We start from the raw sequence: 21,856 nt of genomic DNA, 5'->3' as shown, positions 1-21,856 counted from the left end.
TGCTGAGGGGAACAATCCCAACAGGAGGGACAGAGTCCACCCCTCAGACTTACTCTCTCCATTTCTTATTTTGCCAGCCAAGGATTCTCCATCCCTCCCCCTCCTCCTCTTCCCTCACAAAGTCTCGCTGCCCCTCTCCAGCCCTTCTCCTGTCATCCGTTACCTCCTGGGCACAAAGAATAACTACAGCAAAGACCCCAAAAGATACAAGCTGCAGGCACAGTAGTAAATCGTGCTTGGCTCCAAGTCCCGGGGGACACAGCCTGCACTGTGGGATGGGATTCGGGGCTCTGGCAGGCCAGATATAAGAGCCAGGAGGGATGGAGGAAGAACCAACGTATTTATCTCTCTCATTCATCTTTCAAACTTAACCCAAACCAAAACTCCCTCTGGGTTCAGAAAAGTTCACTTAGAGCCTCTTTAACTCAGGATGACTAACACTCGAGTCTTTGAGCAGTCCCATTAGGCAGCAATGTATTCACACAGATGAACACTTATTCCCTGGAGCAGTCCTGTTGGGCTCAGCTGAACTACTTGTGTGACCAAGTTGTTCCCCAATGGGTATAAAAGGGGTTAACAATCTGGCCTCAGGAAACAGCAGTGATTATTTTTAATGCATCAAGGGAAAGGATCTGGTCCTCCACCACTTTAAGTAGTTTCCCTCTTTAGTCCTTGGCAGAAACGTTCCCAAAACAGAACTACCTGGACTCAAATACCTGCCCTGACAAAGATCACAGCTGACACGTATCCCTTTAGATGCGTGTCTCCCACGTGCAGCACCAGAACCAGGGATAGAGGCCTCCATTTTCCCCTTCAGGCTGTCCTCTACTTCTTGTTTGTGGTCAAAGAGCAAAAATACCCAAATGCCCCAGGACGTCCCTGAAGTATTTTTGGAACAGTCAGGCACAGCAATTACCTTACAATCCCATGAAACAACCTCCTCACGGACAATTTACTGCCTGATTTTCAGACCAGATGCCTTCAGATAAGGTGCCGGTATGCCTCCATAGCTTCAAATATTCGGTAACAGACCACTAAAATTGTTGAGGGTCCATTTAATGCTAAAAATAAACATATACTTTCCACCCACTTTTAGAGGCTATTTTTGTTTAGAGATGCGCAAAACAATTTCCATATGTAAGGAATACATTAGAGTGATTTTCAGAGCTTTCAGTGTCATCCTAAAGCTATGTTCTTCAGAGCTATGGGACTTTCATTGGGATGGCACTAGCTCCAGCATAGCATGAGGTTAGCCTCTAGTACTGTGGAAAGCCTATGTCCTGTCCCAAACTAAGGGGACTGCCTGCCCTTATTTAGTCCCCTTCAATCTCTGAGCCCTGCAGCCACAGACCCAATTGCATCGATGTGATATCCTCCTCCTACCAGCTTGCAACGTTTATTTTCCTGTTGGCTCTGCCAGTAAGCAGAATTGCCAAGCAGTACTAAATATGAAGTGGTCTGTGGCAATCCCCTACCCACTTGCCCAGATGCAGTGCGTACCCCTGAATAGCTATCAGACCGTGAGAGCCCTCAGGACAGGCCTGGACAGGATTCAAACCACCATCCTGGAACCACCAAGAATGAGGAGCCAGGCTCTGGAGCAGACATCCTATCACTAGAGCTATCCCAAACATATACCGAGATAACTGAGCTTGGCCCTTAGCACTGAACCCTGGAGGTTCTTACTTGCAACATTTCTAGGCATCACGAATATGATGGATCCTACCACAAACATGAAGGTTTTTTCACCCTGCTTTCCAGGAGTTACTACATTTCTCCATTTATCAGTTCAGAGGGCTCCATGTGCTCCTCTCTGAGAAATCCACTGTGGAAAAACAGGCTTGCTGGTGGTAGAAATAATAGATAAATTCAGCGAATCTGTTTAAAGGACTAGGAGAAAACATAAATGAAGAAAGCAAGCAAGGAATAAGCTTCTCTGGATATATTCATACGGAAGCTGAGTGAATTTCCAAGTGCCTGATGCAAAGGCCAACACCACGAGACCCAAATGAGCATCTGGATGGTTTTCAAGTGGTTGCCTGCATCCAGAAACATAACTAACCAGCAGGCCGCTTTATAGATTCATAAACAACTGATTTTACTTGAAACAAGATCTTTCTCTGCCTTTTTCACTTGAAAAGCACGAGCAGCCAAAGTGATAGTTATGCCTGTTCCCTTGTCTTTGTTCACAGTCGGCAGAACCTCCCAGAAACAGGCAAAGTTTTGCAACACAGGAAGTACTTATGGGCCTCAATTTTCCCGATTTTTTTTTTTCAGTTTTAGTTCCGAGTGAGTTTTCATGCCTAAGTAAAAGTGGCGTATGTAACGAAAGAGCTGAGTCTCTTATAGCTCAAGCAGTGCTATTGGGTGCTGCTATAATAAATCAAAATCAGTTATGTAAAATGTAAAATTATCATTTGAAAATCACTCTCTTTGAATAATTCAGTCATTGACTTTCACATCAAACAACCATTCCAGCCACCCACACACATAGTTCAGTCTCATGCTTAGTCTTAAACTCTCTTTAATTATCAGCATTAACCTATCACATTACTATTTCATTCTTATTTCATGTTGGGGGAGGGGTCAGTGATTTGATAAATCACAATGAACTAGAAGACTTTGAGCTGTCCTTCTGCTCCTCTTTCACAGCTCCCTTAATCAGCTAGCAACCGTGAACTTTGCAGGCCTGCCTTTATCCTGAGCAAGAGCAAGGACAGATAAGCAGCACACCCTATGAGGAACGCATCTCTGGTGTTGGTCAAACACTGACCGTTAAAACGTTTTAATATAGAACAGCATACCTGTCCCTGATCACGTTGCTGAGCCTCCACACCCAGACAAGGTGTAGTTTAGCGTAAAGCATCTCGGGGTGTTCACACCTACCCTCTAGCTAATTTTGCTCTCAAACAAAACCCCGGGTAAACAGTTCCTCCACGTTCTACTCAGTACCTGTGTTTCATTGAACGTTAAGAATAAAGTACAGGTATCCTTTTCTAGACCGTTTTTCAGGAAAACTCCCTTGTTAATCAGCAAGCCAGACAAACCTTGCATAATTGCTTTCTCGCGGCGTTAATAGCATCTCGCATCAAACCCCGGGGGGCTAGGCAGGGCTGTTTCGCTGCAGGGGTTTGAGCTGCTGGGTCTCCACCCAGCTTGGGGCCACCAGGACAAAACAAGAGCAGCCCCACTTGCACTGAACCCGCCTCCGGTCCTGCTGGTTGGCCACGACCCTAAAGGGTCAGAGCAGTGCTTAAAGGGAGCGAGGGGGGACAGCGGTAACGGGGCTGAAGGGCTGGTCTCCGGAGGCCAGGGGGCTCGCGGGACAGGGCAGGACACGGGGAGGCTGGGAGAGAGCCGAGCGCCAGCCGGCGCAAGCGGCCCCTGCTCGAAGCCGGGCGACGCAGCGGCCACCTCCTGCTTTTCGCAGCGCCAGGCTCCGGCTGAAAGACCTCGAGCAGAGTTTTGCAGAAAAGTTCTCCCTTTGTCTTCAGCCGCAATTAAGTTGGTGCTGCGCAGTTCTCAAACAATGTCATTTATAGACGGCTTCCGTGATGGGTGGCGTATGCTTCAACCGGGGGAGGCAAGAAGCAGTACAGGAGCCCAGGACGTGTTTTTTTTTTTTTTTTTTCTTTAGGATCCCACATGTGTGGAACAGGGAAGGGAATGGGATTGCAGAGATCTCCCTCGTCTCCCCAGACGGGCCAGAAGTTTAAAGAATTTATCCAGAGCTCAAGTTTACTCGCTTTAAATTATAACTCATTATTTTTCCTGCACTTTGACAACATGTTTAAGTTAGTTTCACATTTTATTTGTCTATGGAGCTCCCTAAGTTAGGGAAATTAGTATTGTGCGTGCGGTTTGATTTAATTAGTAATTGGGGAAATAGGTCTGGCATGTTTCATGGAGGCTTGGGGAAATTGTCAATTAGCATTGTGTTAATTGGTGTCTGCTGTCCTTGCTTTTTAGTTTTTAACCCCTTTTACCTTGTTCCCACTTTCAGTATGTAAAATCTGGCTGCTTATTATTCTTTAAGTAAGGGATTAATTGCTTCAATTCCTGTCTGTGCTCGGTGTCCTTTTTCCCCTCGTGTGGTGGGATTTGTGCATGTCTGTAGGGTAGGCTTTCTGATTTCTTTCCTAACTAGTCCTCCTGGCGTTTATTTTAGAGATTTCAGAAGAGTTATCCTACTGAGCCCTGAACGACCTCTGCTTAAGAGCAACAGTACGATCTGTTCTTTAATACAGTACACAACCTCTTAAAATTACTTGTGTATTTGGAGTTTACTGGAACCCTAAAAAGCACATGAGAGGACCGCTGTGATGAAATTCAGCAACGGGGAAAAGACAGTCTCCTTCCTGACACTACAGTGAGGCCAAACCGAGCCCCTTTCTCACTTTTCCACATGTTCAACCTAGCATAACCACAAACAGTCAGGAGAACAGAGTTTGCCCTCTGAGGTATAATCCTGCATCTTTATCACTGACTGTTGTCTCTTTTAAAGGAGGCCTTTCGTGTCGCTCCATCCTACAAACAAAGAAAAAAAAATCCACCTGCCCCATTACTATCCTTGCCAAGAAGGTAGTTCCCAAACAGCACTTCTAAGTTTGCCACCTCTATAACAGTGCAAAAGACAGTCACACAGAAGGGGTGAAAATAACCCCCCGCAAACCGCCGTCAGCAGCGTGCGGGGCACCGGGGGCTCCCTCCCCGCACGAGCAGCCCGGCGCCCGCAACCCTGCTCGCGGACAGCAGCAAACGGCACAAAACCACGACTCAAACCGGCCACGAGGACAGGCTTACATGATCTGCTCAATATCCATCAGCAGGCAAACAGGCACACCTGAGCAAAAGCAGGGGGAGGAGGGATTTTCTAATTTCCAAATCAACGTTTCCTCCTTGTGACTCCTTGTCTTTTCCTTCCCGCTTTCCAAAATCCCTCCAGCCCCAAAACGTAAGCAGCTGCAGTCACTGAAGGACGCGGATAAGGGTACGTCTGCGGGAACAAGACAAGAACGCTGCGAGAGCGGCTAAGCTAGTGGCAGGCGTTTATTCCCAGCCTCTGGAAAATCTGCAGCTGAACGGACTGGAAGAGGTTTGAGGTTTACTGTTCTTTAACAGGAAAAAATCAGTTGACCAGCTTTGAAAAAAAATCTCGTCAAGTGACTAATAAATTCCAGCATCTAACCAGCTAGAATGTATTTGATAGATAACTGAATCTGAAGAGTCTGATTTTTTTTTTCTTCAGTAAAAAGCTCCTCTGTTCCTGGGTTTGTACCTCACTTGATTCTTGGCATAGAAAACTTCCACCCAGGAGTAACTTAGGTTTTATTTTAATCATCAAAAAATCCATTTGGTTCTTTATAAATTAATAAGAGCTGAAAATAGAAGCGATGTGATCTCTGCGGAGTCCCTAGTGGACATTTGTCCAGATCACAAAACCAGCATACACTTCAGTACAATTAGCAGTCTTTGCTCAAGAGAGGCCCAGGCCTGGGATAACTGGGTATTCCAGGTCAAAACTGAAGGGTATTGGCAAGGAGCTGTGTGGGAAAGCTCTGTACAGTGACTGCTCTCGCTAGGCTTGGCTCTCACCCGCGCTATTAATCACTCACTCTGACGAGCACCAAAATCGCATACAAGTTACAAAACAAAAAATTTGAAAAGAAAACCATTGTTGACAAATGAAAGACAACCAAGAAAGAGGAAGCTCACTGCAAAGTAAAAAATAGACTTTGATACGTATGACACCAGCCAAAGAAAGTGAGGGTTATTCACTCTAAAGGCTCACGCTGTGCTCTTAATTTGCGTTATTGTATGTCCAGCTATAAACTAGAGGTTTGGATCAATGCCTGGTGGGAATAATTAATTAATCGTTAATTATTAATAATAACTGAGGTTCCTGATCCTGCAAGCAGATATGCATATACTTAGCTTTAGGATATCCATGTACGCAAGGTGAAGACACTTATAATCATTTCCAAGAACGAAACTTTTAGAGTATGAGATGTTTCCGCAGCGTTTTCAGCTAACATATTTCCAGCCCAGAAAATCTTTTTATTTATATATTCACTTCAGAGACAAAAAGGAAAGGGAGAAGACAGGCTGTTCCATATGCGTCACACAAGGAGTGGCAGATTACAAAGCAGAGGTAGGAGACCTGGCGGGACCGAGGGGAAGGCGGAGGGCGAGCAGCCCTGCCAGCCGCCCGAGCGGAGGCTCCCGCCGGGCCGGGGCGGGAAGCGGCCCGGGGCTCCCTCGGGCCGCGGGATTCGCACCCCGGGGGCGACGCTCCTGCCCTTGCCCAACGGGGCAGCTGGCAGGCACGAGGGAGAGGGAGGAAAGGGCAAGACCCTGCTTTCCCGGCAGTAAATTCGCTGGGCACAGGCGTATGAGCACAACGAGGAGCCTTTAGGCGCAGGCAAACCACAGTCCCTGCATTGAAAGGAAACGTTCATCTTTTGGGGGTGACAGACAGGAGTTTACACCAGGAGTGACACTTTGTGGCCATCCGTGTTATTCTGGGCTCAAAGGAAACGTGAAGGCAACTGTGAAATCTTAACTTCTGGCAAAGCAACTTTGTTTTACGCTAAGCAAGGTGCTGACTCCGTGCGCTGCGGTGGCCCCAGAAAGTAATCCTTTCTGAATAGACGGGTGCACATCTGAAGGGTATATTATCCTGGGGTGGAAAGTGTAAACAAACGTGGACGCCTTTGATACGTGAAAGTTTTTAAGAGTTCTCAGTGGGATGCTAGGAAAAACAAGTGGCACTTGAGAGTTGGCGTTTTATAGCCATGAGTGGGATACGCAGCATGGGGAGGTTGCACCAGACTCCTTAATGGGTCTCCTCTTAGCACAGCGAGTTTTATGCCAGCAGTATTCCTGCAAATCAAGAGGTGAGCATGGCTAATTGCTCACCAAGGACTGGATGCAGATTTGGCTACATACCATGCCTCAGTGCAAGTACCTCCCACCCCTAGGAAATAATTGCAGATAGACCGTCCCGGCTTTGGCTCCACATGCTAGGAGCAAGGGGGCTGCGTTTCTACCCTCGCTTCAGGGCACGGGGGTGTTTGGAGCAGGAAGGTGAGAAGCAGGCAGAGCATCGGCCCTTGCTGCACGCTGAGGCCCAAGGCACCCGCTAACCCCCGGGACTAACGGGAAGCAGTGGCAGGACTGCGACCCTGAGCGTCCCAGGAGTCACGGTGACTCCGGAGGCTGCGTCTGGGACGCAGCAGCTCCCGCTCTTGCTACACCATCCAGGTATAGGTCTGAAGGCTGAGCCTGTTCTGGGTTTTCCCCCAAAATAAAAACAAGGCAGGTGCTCCAAGACTCAAAAGGCATTTTTTTGCTCTCCTTTCTTGTCTGTGTCAGTCCAAGTGCCAGCAATAACCTCTTTCTTTTAGGGTTTCCCAGCCTCCTGCTGTCCTTCAGCCCTCCTGTTCATCTCCTTTTATGATAACTAGCTGTGGAACAGAAAGCCTCAATTTCAGCAGTCATGGAGACATCCCAAGAAAGTAAAAGAAGTTGCTCCCTTGGAGATTTCGCTCGTGCTTCAGCCTGAGATGTTTTGTGCTAAAATATTTCAGAGTGCAGCCCTGAGCTTCTCTGGTGTCCTCCCACTCACTCAGTACAGTAACCCTGCCCGCAGCCTTGCTCCGGAGGGGGAAATGTGCAGACAAGGCAACTGCCTTTAGCCCCCACCCGGCAGGAAAGCAACCAGGGGGTTAAACAGGGCGGCAGCGCAAGTCCCCTCAAGTAGGGCCAGGGAAAGGGAAGGTCCACCCCTCTGCCTGTGCCCCAGGACGCCTCTGCCAAGCCTGCCTGCTCTGAAGGAGAGCATGATTTGTGAGGGTGTGAGTTAGTTCTGAACACAAATGTTTCATTTCAGCGCCTCAGTTGGAGCCTTCCCATCTATGCAAAATTTCACATGTCCAGCTGGCTCCGCATTGGGTTCCAGCTTGACTCCGCTGGCACCTCTTCAAATAACCAGCCGAAAGCCACCACCCATCCCTGCCAGGCTAGACCCCCTTAATGATTTCTTCAGGTTCAGTTTTCAAGAGAACCATTAATGATGCATACAGGTTCGCCAGGAAGGCTTCACTTGCCCGCTGAATGGCAAAAGCCCTGGGAGTAATGTTCCTAAGCTTTGAGGAGGCTGTTTATGCATGAGCCTGGCAGCGAGCCAAGCAGAATGAGCAGGTCTAGAAATTATTCAGAATGCAATTAAAACATGTCTTTCTAAGCAGATACATTTATATGGAAAACTGTAGACTAGAATTCCTCCTTTGGTCAGCAGTTTGGAAGGACAGGCTGTGCAGGAATGAACATCCGATGGTGTTCCTGACCCTCGCCTTCCTCGCTCCAGCCTCTACTCTCCTCCTCCCAAGCCTCCTCAAGCTGCCTCTTACCCTTCACCATCTTCTCCAGCGCTAGTCTCTTAGCTGGTTCCTGCCAGGCACTAAATAACCAGCCTTTTTGTCCTTTAGACCTCCTCTGTGCTATCACTGCCTTGTGAACTGTCTTGCCTGACATGTGCTTCACCATGCCGCTCCCATCTGATCCCCCGCTTCGTCCTCGCACATTGCTGACTTATCCCAGCCATTTCGCCCTTGGCCTGCTCGCTGTTTCTATCTAGCCGGTTGATGCAGAATTCAGAATTCCCCCATCAGTCTCAAGAGGTTGTGATTAAAATCGCCGCTCAGCTGCTTTACCCGGGTTGCCTAAGCTAAGCCAGCTCGTGTGGCTTGACGTGAGGTAGGGAGGGCTCACGTGGCCAGCACTGCCGGCAGCCAGCCGCAGGCTGAGCCAGCTTTTCCACTTCCACCAGCACAGCTGAACCGCAGAGAGAGTGTTCGCCAACAGCCCCAGAAGAACCTGGAGGTGACAAGCAACAGCCTGTCCTCCAAGTCCAACTCAACAGGAAAAACAAGGGCACTCTAGCAGGATTTACACCATGGCCCACCTAAGCCCACCACCTCTCAAAAAGTTTTACCAGAAATCTTAACAAGAAAGAAGGGAGAAGCAAAGGACGTTTACCAGTCAACAAACCACAGCACTCAAAACTGATCTCCTACAAAGAGATAGGATAACAATAGGAGCTCCGGCAAATGCAGCCAGATCATGTTAAATTAGTTTAATTGCCTCAAAATCCACATGGCAGATTCCAAAGCAGACAGAAAGAACCAAGTCTTAATCCTAATTTTTTTCAAGTGATTTCCATCGAGTGTTAGAGCTTCCCTAACCCTGCCCCCTGCCCACAGCAGGTGGTTAGCCTTCACAATAGATGTGTTTCCTCGTTGTCCTAAAAAAGCTACCATAGGCTTTTGTCATACCTAGCCTAACAGAGGGAAAGTTGAGGTTGAAGATATTCAGTATGAACATACAGGAAGATACAGCTGCACACAAAAGCTGACCATAGAGCTAAGCCAGCTTCCAGAGCAAATAAAGGCAGGAGAAAAAGCTCAGCACCGAGCTTTCCTCCAGCCCACGCTGCCAGACAAAGCCACAAAGGGGAACAGCACATGACAGACCTACTGTGTTTGGGACAGGAAAGTGTGACAGTTTATTGACAAACAATTAAAAGCGTGAGTGGCTCAGTTATGTTAATTACTTAATCCCCTTGGAAAATAAAAACACTACCTCTTTTCTCTCCTTGACCACATCTCAGTCTTTGCTTTGATAGGATTGGCACCGCTTGGTTGGGTGGCAGCGTGGGCACGGGGAAGGTGGTGCTATCGTGCATCTTGGACGAGGTAGCTGGGGTCCAGCTGAACAGCAGGTCACTCCTCCGGGCTGGCAGGCTCAGCCAGCCCCCCTGCTGAAGCAGGCCTGGCACCAGCGCTTTGCAGTGAGCACAGTCTGGCTCGCATCTCACTTTCATGCCATTTCTGAGTTACTGGCTAATGGAAATATTCTAGTCAGGGATGGCCTGTTTTGGCTCCTACAACTTCGGTGCAAGTAGAATGAGGTCCAGGAAGGGGAACTTGCCTCCCTAAACTGCAGGGCTGTGCTGGGACCTTGGGGACTTTTGGTTGTGAATCGTCTGTGTGATTTTTTTATTTATTTATTTATTTTAGACTGTGTTCAAGGAGGAAAAAGAATCTGAGAGGCTGCAAAACTAGGATGCGGACTGAGCCATTCAGCACTCAGTGCAGCAGGAGATACTTTCCCTCATGTCCTGAAAACCCAGCTCGTTCCCCCATGAATGACCCTGCAGAGGACACAAGGCCGCAGGGCTGCAGCGCGGGGATCTCTTGTGCGCGTACGGAGGCAGGCGAGAAAGGACGACCAAGCTCTGCAAGGGGCAGTCAACAAGCAGCCACGACCAAGACTGGCAGCTACTGCAAGCAAAATCTAAACAAAGGGGCTTGTCTCAAGCACCAGTGCAAGACGTCTGTTTTCTCAGGGAGCTCCGCTGTCTGCTAGAACAATATACCTGAAGAGCATAATATGGGAGCTGAACAAGTCAGCTAAGTATTTAAGGGGGTAATGTAACCAACTCATAAGAAGGTTAGAGGGTTTTTAAATGATATTTGCATAGAATTAGAAACTAATAATTAAAGTAGTGAATCATCTAAAAGGCACTATACTAATACCGTCTTCACAATAATTATCTCAACAGAATTTCAGAGGCTGAATTATTTTCTATTGGATTTACAATTAATTTTGTAAAAAAAACAAATCCTCCCTAAGAGAGACTATAGTGCTATAATGATAGTACTTGAAAGTGCCATACAGTCATTAACCAGTTGATCTTCACAACACTATTGCAAGGTAGAGAAGCATCGTTATCTCCATTTGGGAAGCTTATATACAGGGCAGTCAAACTCTGCTTTCAACTAAACCTAAGCAAACTTGTCACAATCCCGCTCATCTCACACAGTTATCGGTCAGGAGTACCCAAGAGACAGGTTTTTTTTATCCAACATCTTGCTCAAGATCACATATCAGGTCACTGGCAAAGCAGGAATTTAAGCTCATTTGAGCTTCACTATCACTCCTGTCCTATCAGTCTACCATGCATGTCTACCATACCATTTCCGTTCAGAGCAGGAACGTGCTTTTGGAGCAAATATCCTGACTGACCCTATATGCTGCACTTAGGCGATTTCAGAGCCTACAAACTGGACTCCTTTCACATGAAGCCAACCAGAAGGTGTTGTCCTGAGGCACACCCAGCACACTCCAAACACTCACGAGAATTCAGTCCACCAGACAAGAGCACAGCTGCTCCAAACAAAATCCTCCAAAAAGTGTCTAGAGGGCTCATGAGGTCCTCAAAAATCAAGGGGTTTGCTCAAAAGATATACCTCTATTGCACTGTACTACACTAATAAATGTAGACACAACCTCTCTCAGCCCTGCGCATACCCTTGAACCCAGTACACATAATTAAGGCTTTCTGATTAGGAAATAGGAAACACAAATCAGTAAATAGAAAATAGTAAGCCAGGCTACAAAAACACAACGTTGAAAAAAAAAAAAAAAGAGTTTAAAGAACAATTAGGATGGAGCTTGTTCTCTAGTTCTTCGACAATTGCCAAGACCCTGCACCTCTACCAGTAACTTGGGGAAACGGATACGGATTCAGACCCAGCAGCTTGGGGAGTTCCAGTTTGATGGTGGTTTTCACGACAGCATTGACTTCCAGGGTTTCCGAGAGATTCAGGCCGAGACACACATAAAGGCGGCGGCGCTCTTGGGGGACAGGAGAGGTCAGAGGTTTGGGGGAGGAAGAAAGAACAGCAGGGATGAAGCCAACCATTGCTAAGCAGAACCACCGAGCTTCGGGAAGAAGCGATGCCTCACTGGGGAACAGCAAAGCAGGCAATTAGGTGAGGAACAGAGGACGACTGCGGAGCACGGAGGGGCACAAACACATCCAGGAGGATCAACTCCAGGTTGTGAAAGACTTCTCTAAACCAGATCTCCAAATGAAAGAGGAGTCTTTCTTACCCTAGCAGAATAACGCCTCCCAAAGTAAAGCCTCCCCCTCCAAACTAGCAAATGGGGTCTTAACTGTTACGGGGAATCTCACTAATAGTTGATACTTATAAGGATAATACTTGGGGAGTGCACAGGATATTAAGTTATTCTTAGGGTAGTGGCAGGGGTTTAAAAAGCAGAGCTGTCAGAGGGGATCATGGATGTGTTCAGATATGTATTAATTAGAATTCCTGCACAGTTTTCTTCTGTTAATTATAGCTTAATTTGATTGCTTAATAGCTCTGGTTTTCCTAATGTTTAGCACCTGTTGTAAATTGCACAAGATAAATCGTCTTCTACCATCTACTCTATTTACTCCTAAATTTTGCATTTGCCTTTCAGCTCATAGCTTTGGATTTGAGCTGTCTCCTTTTCTTGTCTTTGGCCTTTTCACCAAAGAAATCTTTTTCAATGGGCTTTTTAACCAACGAAGTAGGTTTCATTTAAATACCTTTTTAAAAAGCTATGGTTTTAAAAATAATAATGGGTAAAGAGGAATATTCGCATACCGTAAAGTGTGCAAACGTTGACCCATGGTATTATTCAGACTTTCACTTACGGGTCATCTTTTTTTTATTTCATTCTCCCTCTTCGATGCATAGGGGGGTTTTATCCTTCTTTTGCAGGATTATTAGACAGAAGTGGAAGCCCTGCATCATTAATTGATTTCTTCCATACATTGTACTATGATACAATTTTTCAAGGCTGTGCATAATTGTGTTCTCCGTGCCAGTGTTCTATGTTCTGTCCTTGTCATATTGTCATTGAAGGCTGATTCCACCCTCTGTAATTGGAGATGTTCTACTTTTGGACAAAGGTGTGGGGGCAGCTCAGGGGAACAGCGCTGACATTTACTTCATCAATTTATTTTTATTGTTCCTACATTTATTGCAGCTATAACAGCCCTTTAATAGTTATATCTCCTCCCTGTAGGGTATTCTGGTATTTGAAATTTTTTTAACTCATTTGTTCTCATAGATAACAGTAAAGTGCATTTCATGCTAACCTTTAGGTTTCAATCTTCTCTCTTTCTTTGGCTCTGAAGCAGTTGCAGCTTTAAACTTTTACTGCATTGTCAGTCTAAAGGCCACCACCACTGAGTCCATTCTAACACTGGAGTAACCACAAATTAGTGGTCCTGAAAATTTCAGGGAGGCTAGTCCTAAACCAAGAGTGCAGCTATTATCATAATTCAAAATTGGTTGTCCTTTTAATAGAGGGGGAGAAAAATATAGTAAATATGAGCATTGAGTCTCCTTTTACAATCTTCAGTCAAATAAGGGATCATAATTACATCTTTACGACTGATAAAGTAACTGACTTGACCATCTCTGAGCTTGTGCCCTTCAATACCTGCAGACACAGTAAATGAACCAAACGCTTAAACAAAATTTCACTTCCATCTGCAGGTTTTCCTTTGTCCCTGGCATCCCCCTTCACAGAATGCACGTTATCTCTCTCTACAGTTTTATCACACTTGCTACTTAATCTCCACTTTAATAGCACCACAGAAGATATATGATTTCTAATAATTAACTCGTGGGTGGGTTTTAGAAGGTAATTTTCACTATTCAAAGTTACCCCTCCTCGCTCTTAAACTTTCAAATGTGAGCTCTTTAACAAATGCTTACAATGACTTTTCCTGTATCTGTTAGCATGAACTTAAATCTGTCTGCAAAGAGCTCCAAACAGCTGGTGAATTCAACTCCAGACATAAGCGAGGAGAGGCTGACCTTTCCTCTCCAACGGAAGGAACCTCAGCATCTGAAATCATACAGCCCTGCATGCTGACAACCTTTAGATCAAGGGCTAGACCTGCACCTCGTGGCATGGGCACCCTCGGCGCCCAAGGAAGTGAACGCCAAGGGAAGCGGAGGGTGAGCAGCGCCTCTGGGTCACATCCTGCACGCAAGAACTTTAAACAGCAATGAAATGCATTTCTCTAGGCAGCGAGTTTGGTACTCAGTTACTGCACGGCTTTTACCCCAGGGTAACTCCACGGGGTCAGCTGCCCGTTTCACGGTACCAGACCTGAAATCTGGGTGAGACATGAAGTTCCTCATAGTAAGGGGCCTCCCCACACGCGGTGATATGGGAGCCCTAAGTCTGGAAGGAAACGTGCCTAGAGAGCAAGTGCGCTTTCCTACAGAAAGGGAAAAGAAATCTATACTTCTGCCACAGGAAAAAGCCAACTGGCTTTTTTTTCGTCTTTCGGGCTTTTTTTTTTTTTTTTTTTTAAATGGCGGCTCTTGGCAAAAACATTTCTAACCTCGCTTCCGTGGCTCCACCCTCCTTCATTACACAGAGATGCTCTTTTTCCTCAAAGCCTTTTCTCTTAAAGACACTGCCAAGAAACAGCTTAATTAAAGTGAATGGAGACATTCAAAGTGAGAACAAATTAGGCCAGGGAGATAAAGTAGAAATGAGATAATAAAGGATAAGAAACGAGGGCTTAAATGAGTGGAAAAGCCCATGTTGTTTTTTAATGGAGTTGTATGACTTTCCTTCTACTGAACATACCCAACGTTACCTTTAAACAGCGTTTTGTGTGCTTTGTGGAGTTATCTACTCATATCTGCTGACTTACGAGTAGATGGAGTTATCTGGATATTTTAAAGGTTGATTTTATGAACACCAGGGGAGATGGTTAGTCCATAGCTAGCCCCTTGCTCCTCTAGGGTGTTAATAGTGTTTAAGCTCAAAGTGCTGCTCTCAGAGCTGCCTTTCTGTGAGGGGGTCTGATCCTGCTAATGGCTGGCTATCCCTTCCATACGGCTGTATACCATATAAATATCAGCTGACACTAATGGCAGTTTTATCTGTGCGTACATAGGGCCCATAAAAGAGATAGTCAGTGCCTTTGGGGCTAAATGTTAACAATTGGTTTCAAAAGACTTTACAGGAATCTCAATAAGTTGCTTGCCCAGAAAATTCTGGCATGCGTGCCTGTTAAAACCTGCGAATCTGCTCTCTCAGCTACACCCATTTAAATCAGGAGCAATTCCACCAGACTGAATGTCTTTATTACACCAGTGCAAAATTAGTGGGAATGAATTAAAAGGAAAGCCTTCAGAATTTATTGCCTCCATGCCTCCCTGACATGGATAAACACTTACACAACGAGGCCCACCAGCATCAATAGGATTAATTACGTGGGTCAGTGTTCAACCCCATACAGGCTTAAGAACCTCAGAACACAACTCTTCAACTTTCTAGGCTAATTTTTCAAAGTAGCTTGGACCCGACCTCCTACTTTTTACATCCTCATCTTGCATGCGTCAAATTGGGTTCATGCACCCATCTGTGAAAAGCTGAAGCCCAAAGAAGGAATAGCACACTGAAGGAGGGGATGGTATGATACTATTGTGTAAACAGTCTCAATAACGTGCCCCTAAAGTAATAGATACATTTGCGAGACCGATCTGCTAAAAGGAAAGATTCCAAAAATACTCACATAGAAGGGATATTTAATAACTATTAGAAGTAAGTAATCAAGCAGGAAGAGGTTGGGCCAGCAGCACTGGAAGGAAGCTCGCAGAGACCTGGATAGCAATACACAAATCACATGGGGAAGAGAAGGTGATTTGGGAGAGGAAGAAAAACCTCTGAGGAGCTGGCCTGGGATTACCCTGAACCATGTTCCCTTCCCAGCACAGCCACAGAAAGCTCTGAGCTGCAGAGCAAGCCACACAGTCTCTCCGTGGACTGATTTCCCACTCTTGAAACAGGACTTTTGGGCTTCCTCTCTTCAGCCCCATCCTTTTTCTGTATCTACTCTTTAAACGCTTTCAGACATGTATAGTATACACGTGTCATACATATTTAAGGTTGCAATTGTATAGCTTCCTCGTACAAAATGCAAATACCATGAAAATGGTAAAAGGTTCAGATTGTAGAGCTATGCTCTCATAGACATGCAGTTACTTGCATTAGCAGGACAAAGACCTTCACAATCTGGCTTTCTCATAGTATGATTAAAAATAACCAAGACTGGTAGGAACAAGTGTCATTTAAACCAGTTTCACGGTGCTATTGGTGGGAGCAACATCTGTGTATTTACATCTCCCAGACCTCAATGACATCTATTTCCAAAATAAACAAAAGGTAGTGGGGAAAAAGGAGGAAGTACACAATGTGTGAGGAGAATCTTGCTCATCCTTCTTAGACTTTCTTCCATCTGAATACTTCCAGAAAGTCATAAAAAAAATTATTGTTATTTTGCATGAAAAGGGAAGGAGCTTTTCCAAAAGCTTGTGAGAAACAGAGAAATAAAAGAAATCTGTACTTTACATTAAATTGCTATCATTGCAAAAAAGTCAAGTTTGTATTTTCAATGAAGACAAAACAAATTTTCATGAACATTCACAATTTTAGTATTAGCCTGCTTTGATTTCATTCATGTCACATTTAACATCCAGAAATGTATTTTTACAACAAATTATTTTCTGAATTTAAGCAAATCTCACTGCATATTTGAACAAAGCAAACATTTGACTTTGCAATCTGCTGGCACTGGAGGCCATATTCTAAGAGTTATGTTCATTTGGAGTTCAGGCAGATATCTGAGTGCAGGTCTGCTATTGAGTGCAAGTCTGCTACTAAGTGCATGAGCTGTCCTACTGGCCTGAGACTATACATGCACTTAAAGCCAGGTGTTAAATATCTAGCTGAACAGAGGCCTCAGGCAGGGAATCAGAAAGCTACTTTCCCTCCTCTCCCAACTAGAGGGATATTTCAGGGTCTTTTGACTCTGTTTACTACAGAGGATGAGGTGGAATGTGAGTAGGTTTTCAGTCTGCTTCATTTTCTTTGCACATATGGTATACCACGTATACACTGCTCCTTCGTCAAAACAACACGCAGACAATCCCCTCATTCAAAAATTTAAGCCAAAACCCCATTGTCCAGCCTCCAGGGAGCAACTCTGACCCAAGGATTGACTCTAATCCAAGCGATTAAGGCAGAGAACAAACTCTCCTGCTGCTTGTAAAAGCTCTTCCAAAAAGAAGCCGCATTCATTGTAAAGCTAACAACAATGCAGGATATCTTCAAAGACTGACGAGTGGTCACACACGAAGGAAAAATAATTGTCCAAGTGTATGTGCTAGCACCTCCCGGGGACTCCCACCCCAGCAGGACCACGTGGCCTGGCTCTCCAGGCAAACCTCAGCTCGCAATGCAAAGTCAACCACAACGCAGCTCCGCAGCCTGATAGTTTCTTAATTGATCCTTAAGCTCAGATAGGCATGTTTTCCTCACCGTTCGTGCCTCTGCCACAGCTTTTCCACTGCCACTTGGAATCTGTTAAGCTGCACAGTCACTCACAAACGAGAAGATTCTAGGGGAATATTAGTCCAAATAGACAATTACAACATTTTAATTGAGTATCTGCTACACCTTTATCCTGAGATAGGGCAATACCATCACGAAAGTCACTGTCACCAGCTCTCTGTCGGGCCCGTTTTACACTCAACTGCTACGTGTGGCCGCACGCGTTGAAAAGCCAAGATGCCAAACAAAGCAGGGTGTGAGCTGTGCCTCAGCAACACCGGGATAAACAAGGGGAAAGTCAAGCCTTGGACTAGCTAAGCAGTACAAGAGAATGGATTATTCTCAGCACTGTTCCCATTTCAGTTGAAATGGGAATCCAAAAATAGAAGTAGAGACTCATTCCCACAAATTTACACTTTTACAGCACGTCAGGACCACTGCATGCAGAGGATCAAAGACAAGGGTGCCAAAATAGCACAAGCAGCAATATTTTTGAGGTGCTCTGCTTCAACCAAAGCCTGAAATCTAATGAGACCATCCCACAAAGGCAAGAGGTCTGCTTCCCTCCAAGTCAAAGAGCTAATCTTAAACTCCTGGATGTTTACGCAGATGGTCTTTTAGCAAACTACTTAGGTACAACAGTAATTTCAAGCAACTGAACTGGCTCACTTAAGTTCTTGCCATACTGAAGAATGAGCGTCCAACTTTGCAAAGTGTGACACGTTCCCACTGCCCGAGATTTACCTAATTTCCTCTACTGACAGGTGCAAGCACACCCACAAACACAGAGTCAGATACACCTATAAACACTAGTAGGTTAATTTAAACATCAGGAATATCAGTAATAAAAAGTCATTTCTTTGGAGTTCTTTCTGGGGTTGTTTTGAACTCTTGTAGTTCCCATTTTTGAAGTATACTCCAATGCCAGTAGACCCAGAAAGTTTTATTTCATTTTTTTTCTTTAAATAAAGCACAAGCTCAAGCTCTCCTATAACAACAAGGCTCCGGGAGCAGGAACTGCAAGGGGAACACCACCTGAAAACAGGGAGGCTTCCAGCCTGCTTATACAGGCTCTGGTGCTTCCAGCGTGTGTTTGGATTAGCACACGCTTATCTCAACTTTGAGCTTTGCAAGCCTAGTTCATCAGGAAATATTCCTTGTTTTAGCCAGTCATAAAAGAAAGAAAGAAAGAAAGAAAAGTCCAAAGCCAGGACTTGTAAGAATTATAAGCAGTAAAACCTCTTGCTGTACATTGCATCTCTGGCACTACAAGAAAAAGGAACAAGCCACTGCTGTAAAGCCTATCAGAAGTGAAAAAAGCCTCAAACAGGCGCTATAACCTGTGTTAATTCAAACCACGACGTTTCTCTTCAACATCCCTGTTTGTTGGGAAGGGTAACAAAACTCAAATAGCTGAAGAAGAAAGTGAAAGCAAAGGCAATGGGTCAAACACAGAGCTGTAATAAAGGAAAAGTCCAATTTTAATAACATTGAATTTGCACCATCATCCTACATTTAAAGGCTATGTCACAGTTCCCATTAGGATCCTCCCAGTCTTTTGATTCCAAAGGATTTAAAATTAAACCACAAAAAATTGCTCTCACCCCATGTTTGCCCTCTGCTCACAGGTAAGACTGCTTTCCTTGCTTCTAACAGTCATGAGTTTTAGGCTTTTATTTATTTATAAAAGATCTGAAAAGAAACAACAAAAGTTGAAGGCAGACACGCTTATGTGATCAGCTTCCACAAATGCTGATCAGCTTTTCGAAAACGAAGTTTTACAAGCTGGTAGTTTTTAATGCCAAGGCTTTTTTTGAGTAAACTGAGAGCAATGATCTATTTAAAGCTACAGTTAAGGCACCCAGTCTAACGGGGTCTGATTTTTTAAGGTTCAGCCTGGCACAACTGCAAGCTCGTTTGCTTTCTTTTAGCTCTGTTCATTTATTTGAAGTCTTCTCTGGTGATAGCATACAGACACATAAAAAGAAGCAAGAGAAACAGATAGTCTTTAGATGTGATCCCAAACTGACAGCCCTGCTTTAGGCGGGAGGCTAAGAAGCCACGCCACGCACGCCAGCCCTCGACGGCTGGGCCTCCTGAAGCCACGTGCACCTGCCTGCCTCTGGGGATGGCATTGGGAATGACCGCGAAAAGCCTGAAGATACAGGCAGAGAAGCCTGAATAAGGTAACCTCTGTTTCGTGATTTAGGTCAGCCTATTTTGAACTACTGATTTCAGGCAGTTTGATGTTTTGCTTACCCAAACCTTAACACCTTAGAGCACCCTTGCTCCCCAGAAATTAATTTCTTTTTAGAAGTCTCCATCTGGGAGGTACTAGGTACTTTTGAGAGTTTATATCTCCCCTCCTCAGTCTTTTTCTTCCACTTGAGAGGAAATTTTCCTTCTGGCCAAATTTCTCCATAGTGTAATTTTACCAGAGTCGGTTACACCAGAAAAAAATTTAGCTTTTTGGTTAAAAATCAATCACACACCTTTCTAGTTTGAGAGATTTCTGTTTCTAAGCTTCACCCCCCCCACACCTTCTGTTCCCCTGTTTCATGGGTTGGCAGTGGTTGTCTGAGACTTTGCAGACTGTTCCCTCCGTCGTCTTTAACTGATTTAGCTTCCTGTTTATCACAAATGATACTTCATTTCACTTTTGCTAACGAAAAAAACCTGATTAGTTCACTTGTGAAAAGGACCATCACAAGGGTTACTGTACCGCCTTATGGTAGTGCTGTGACGCTGCATCCATTACTGTTTGTGCAGTGCTTTGAAGATGACATGCCCTGCAAAAGTACATTTAGTCACATTTTTTATTAAGGCCCTGTTGTTAATGTTAGTGTTCAGAAAGCTATTCGGTAACGTTTCAGCGTATTTCAGCTAGCGCTTTCGTGGCATCGATCAACCCGGGCTAGCGCAGACGGCGTTTCAGATGAGCACGCCAGCTCCTATTCAGGCAGGTTGGTTCCCTGTCCCCTTCGTCACACTTCTGTCCTCACCAAGTTCACTCGCTTGGAGAACTGATCCTCCAGAACAAAACTTTCAGAGGTCTCTAAGCGGAGACAACGTTCTTCAAGTAGTCCTGCAGGAAAGAGCATGCCCACCTGGAGACCACCGGAGCGCGTGAGCAGAGTGGGATTTCAGGGCTAGCCGGAGCGGTGACAAGCCTGCCGAGTTTCCTCTTGGAGGAGGCGCAGCCGTCACGATGTAACCGGCAGCAGCACAGATTCAGAGCGTGCACCATTTAGGAACGTCTTAAGAGTCATCTTTCCCTTTTACTACACCTTCCTTTGTGCTTTTTTTTTTTTTTTAATCTATAATTTATTAAAGATGTCACTTGATAGGGTCTTTACTGTGCCTGGCTGGAACTTCTTCTAAAGTGCTTCTCAGTAGGCTCTGTATAACTCCCCTTTGATTACCATGTGATTAGTTTGTTCAAATGATGGCCTTTCTTCTCTAAGATACTCATTGTGTCTTCTGCCTTCTATGCAGTTCTCAAGAATTTAAATGAGCCGTTTTATTTCTTCTTACAAGTAAAGATCGACAAACCCAACCCCACCCTTCTGCTTTCACTTTTAGTGTGCCTAATAGAAGTAGTGCGACAGTGTTTGGGCTTTGGTTTGGTTTTTTTTTTTTTCCGGGGGTTTGCGGCTAATGGAGAATTTTATGTTGTTTCTGACATTGTTTGTTGTGCCTCCCACAAGACTAAACGCTTCTGAAGACTGAAATACAGTGGCATAAATGTCAGGGAAATGCCTCTGCTGTGTCAGGTCTAATTAGACATTTGTACTTGTGGGACGAGCACCTTCACCATAAAATGCAACGCTCAGCCTCGCTTCGCACACGCTCACCGAGACTCGCAAGGAGAAGGCATCATAAACAGCACACAGAGCTATCCGGGGTGGTTTCTCTTAGATACCATGCCAGATCAGATGCAATTTTTTCCAGCATCTTAGTGCAGCTCCCCCACACACGCACATCTCCTGCCCCAAGAGACTTTCAGGACATGAAATACAGACATCATGCTTTGTTATGCTTTACCTGATTCATTTCCAGAAATACAGAAAATCCCACTCTGTGACTTTAAGCTCAAGTCACCAACAAATTAAAAGCCATAAGATGTGGCTAGTCAGTGGACATCCGCACCTGGGCCCCAGGGCAGAAGGTGGGATGGGAGATGGAGGAACGGCTCGGGGGCAGCGGGGAAGGCGGCTCTATCGGGCCAGCCCCAGCGCTCACCCCTCGCACTCAGGGCACGGGGCTGCTCCGAGAGAGGCGGCTGCTGCTGCAAGCGAGGAGCTTGGGACTCGCAGTCGTGCACACCTCTGCTGCCTTTTTTCCTCCTCTCCACCTTTCCCCTAAGCACAGGGGCTGTCCTCCCCCTTCCGTGCTTTCAGGGGTCGCAGGGAGCCTGACAATGGCCTAGTGGTTACCTGTCTCAATCGCTATTTCCCTTACAGATGTCCAGGCTCATCCTAGGTCCTCTGAGTTCCCAGCGCTAGATGAACTCAAAGCATCCAACACCAACAGGCATCCCAACATACTGCAGGTAGAGCAACCTGCAGCCTCTACTTAAACCTCACCAGGAGGCAAG

The sequence above is a fragment of the Struthio camelus genome, chromosome 3 (genome assembly GCF_040807025.1).
Source record: "Struthio camelus isolate bStrCam1 chromosome 3, bStrCam1.hap1, whole genome shotgun sequence".
NCBI classification, from domain to species: domain Eukaryota; kingdom Metazoa; phylum Chordata; class Aves; order Struthioniformes; family Struthionidae; genus Struthio; species Struthio camelus.
This window is presented reverse-complemented; position numbering follows the sequence as displayed.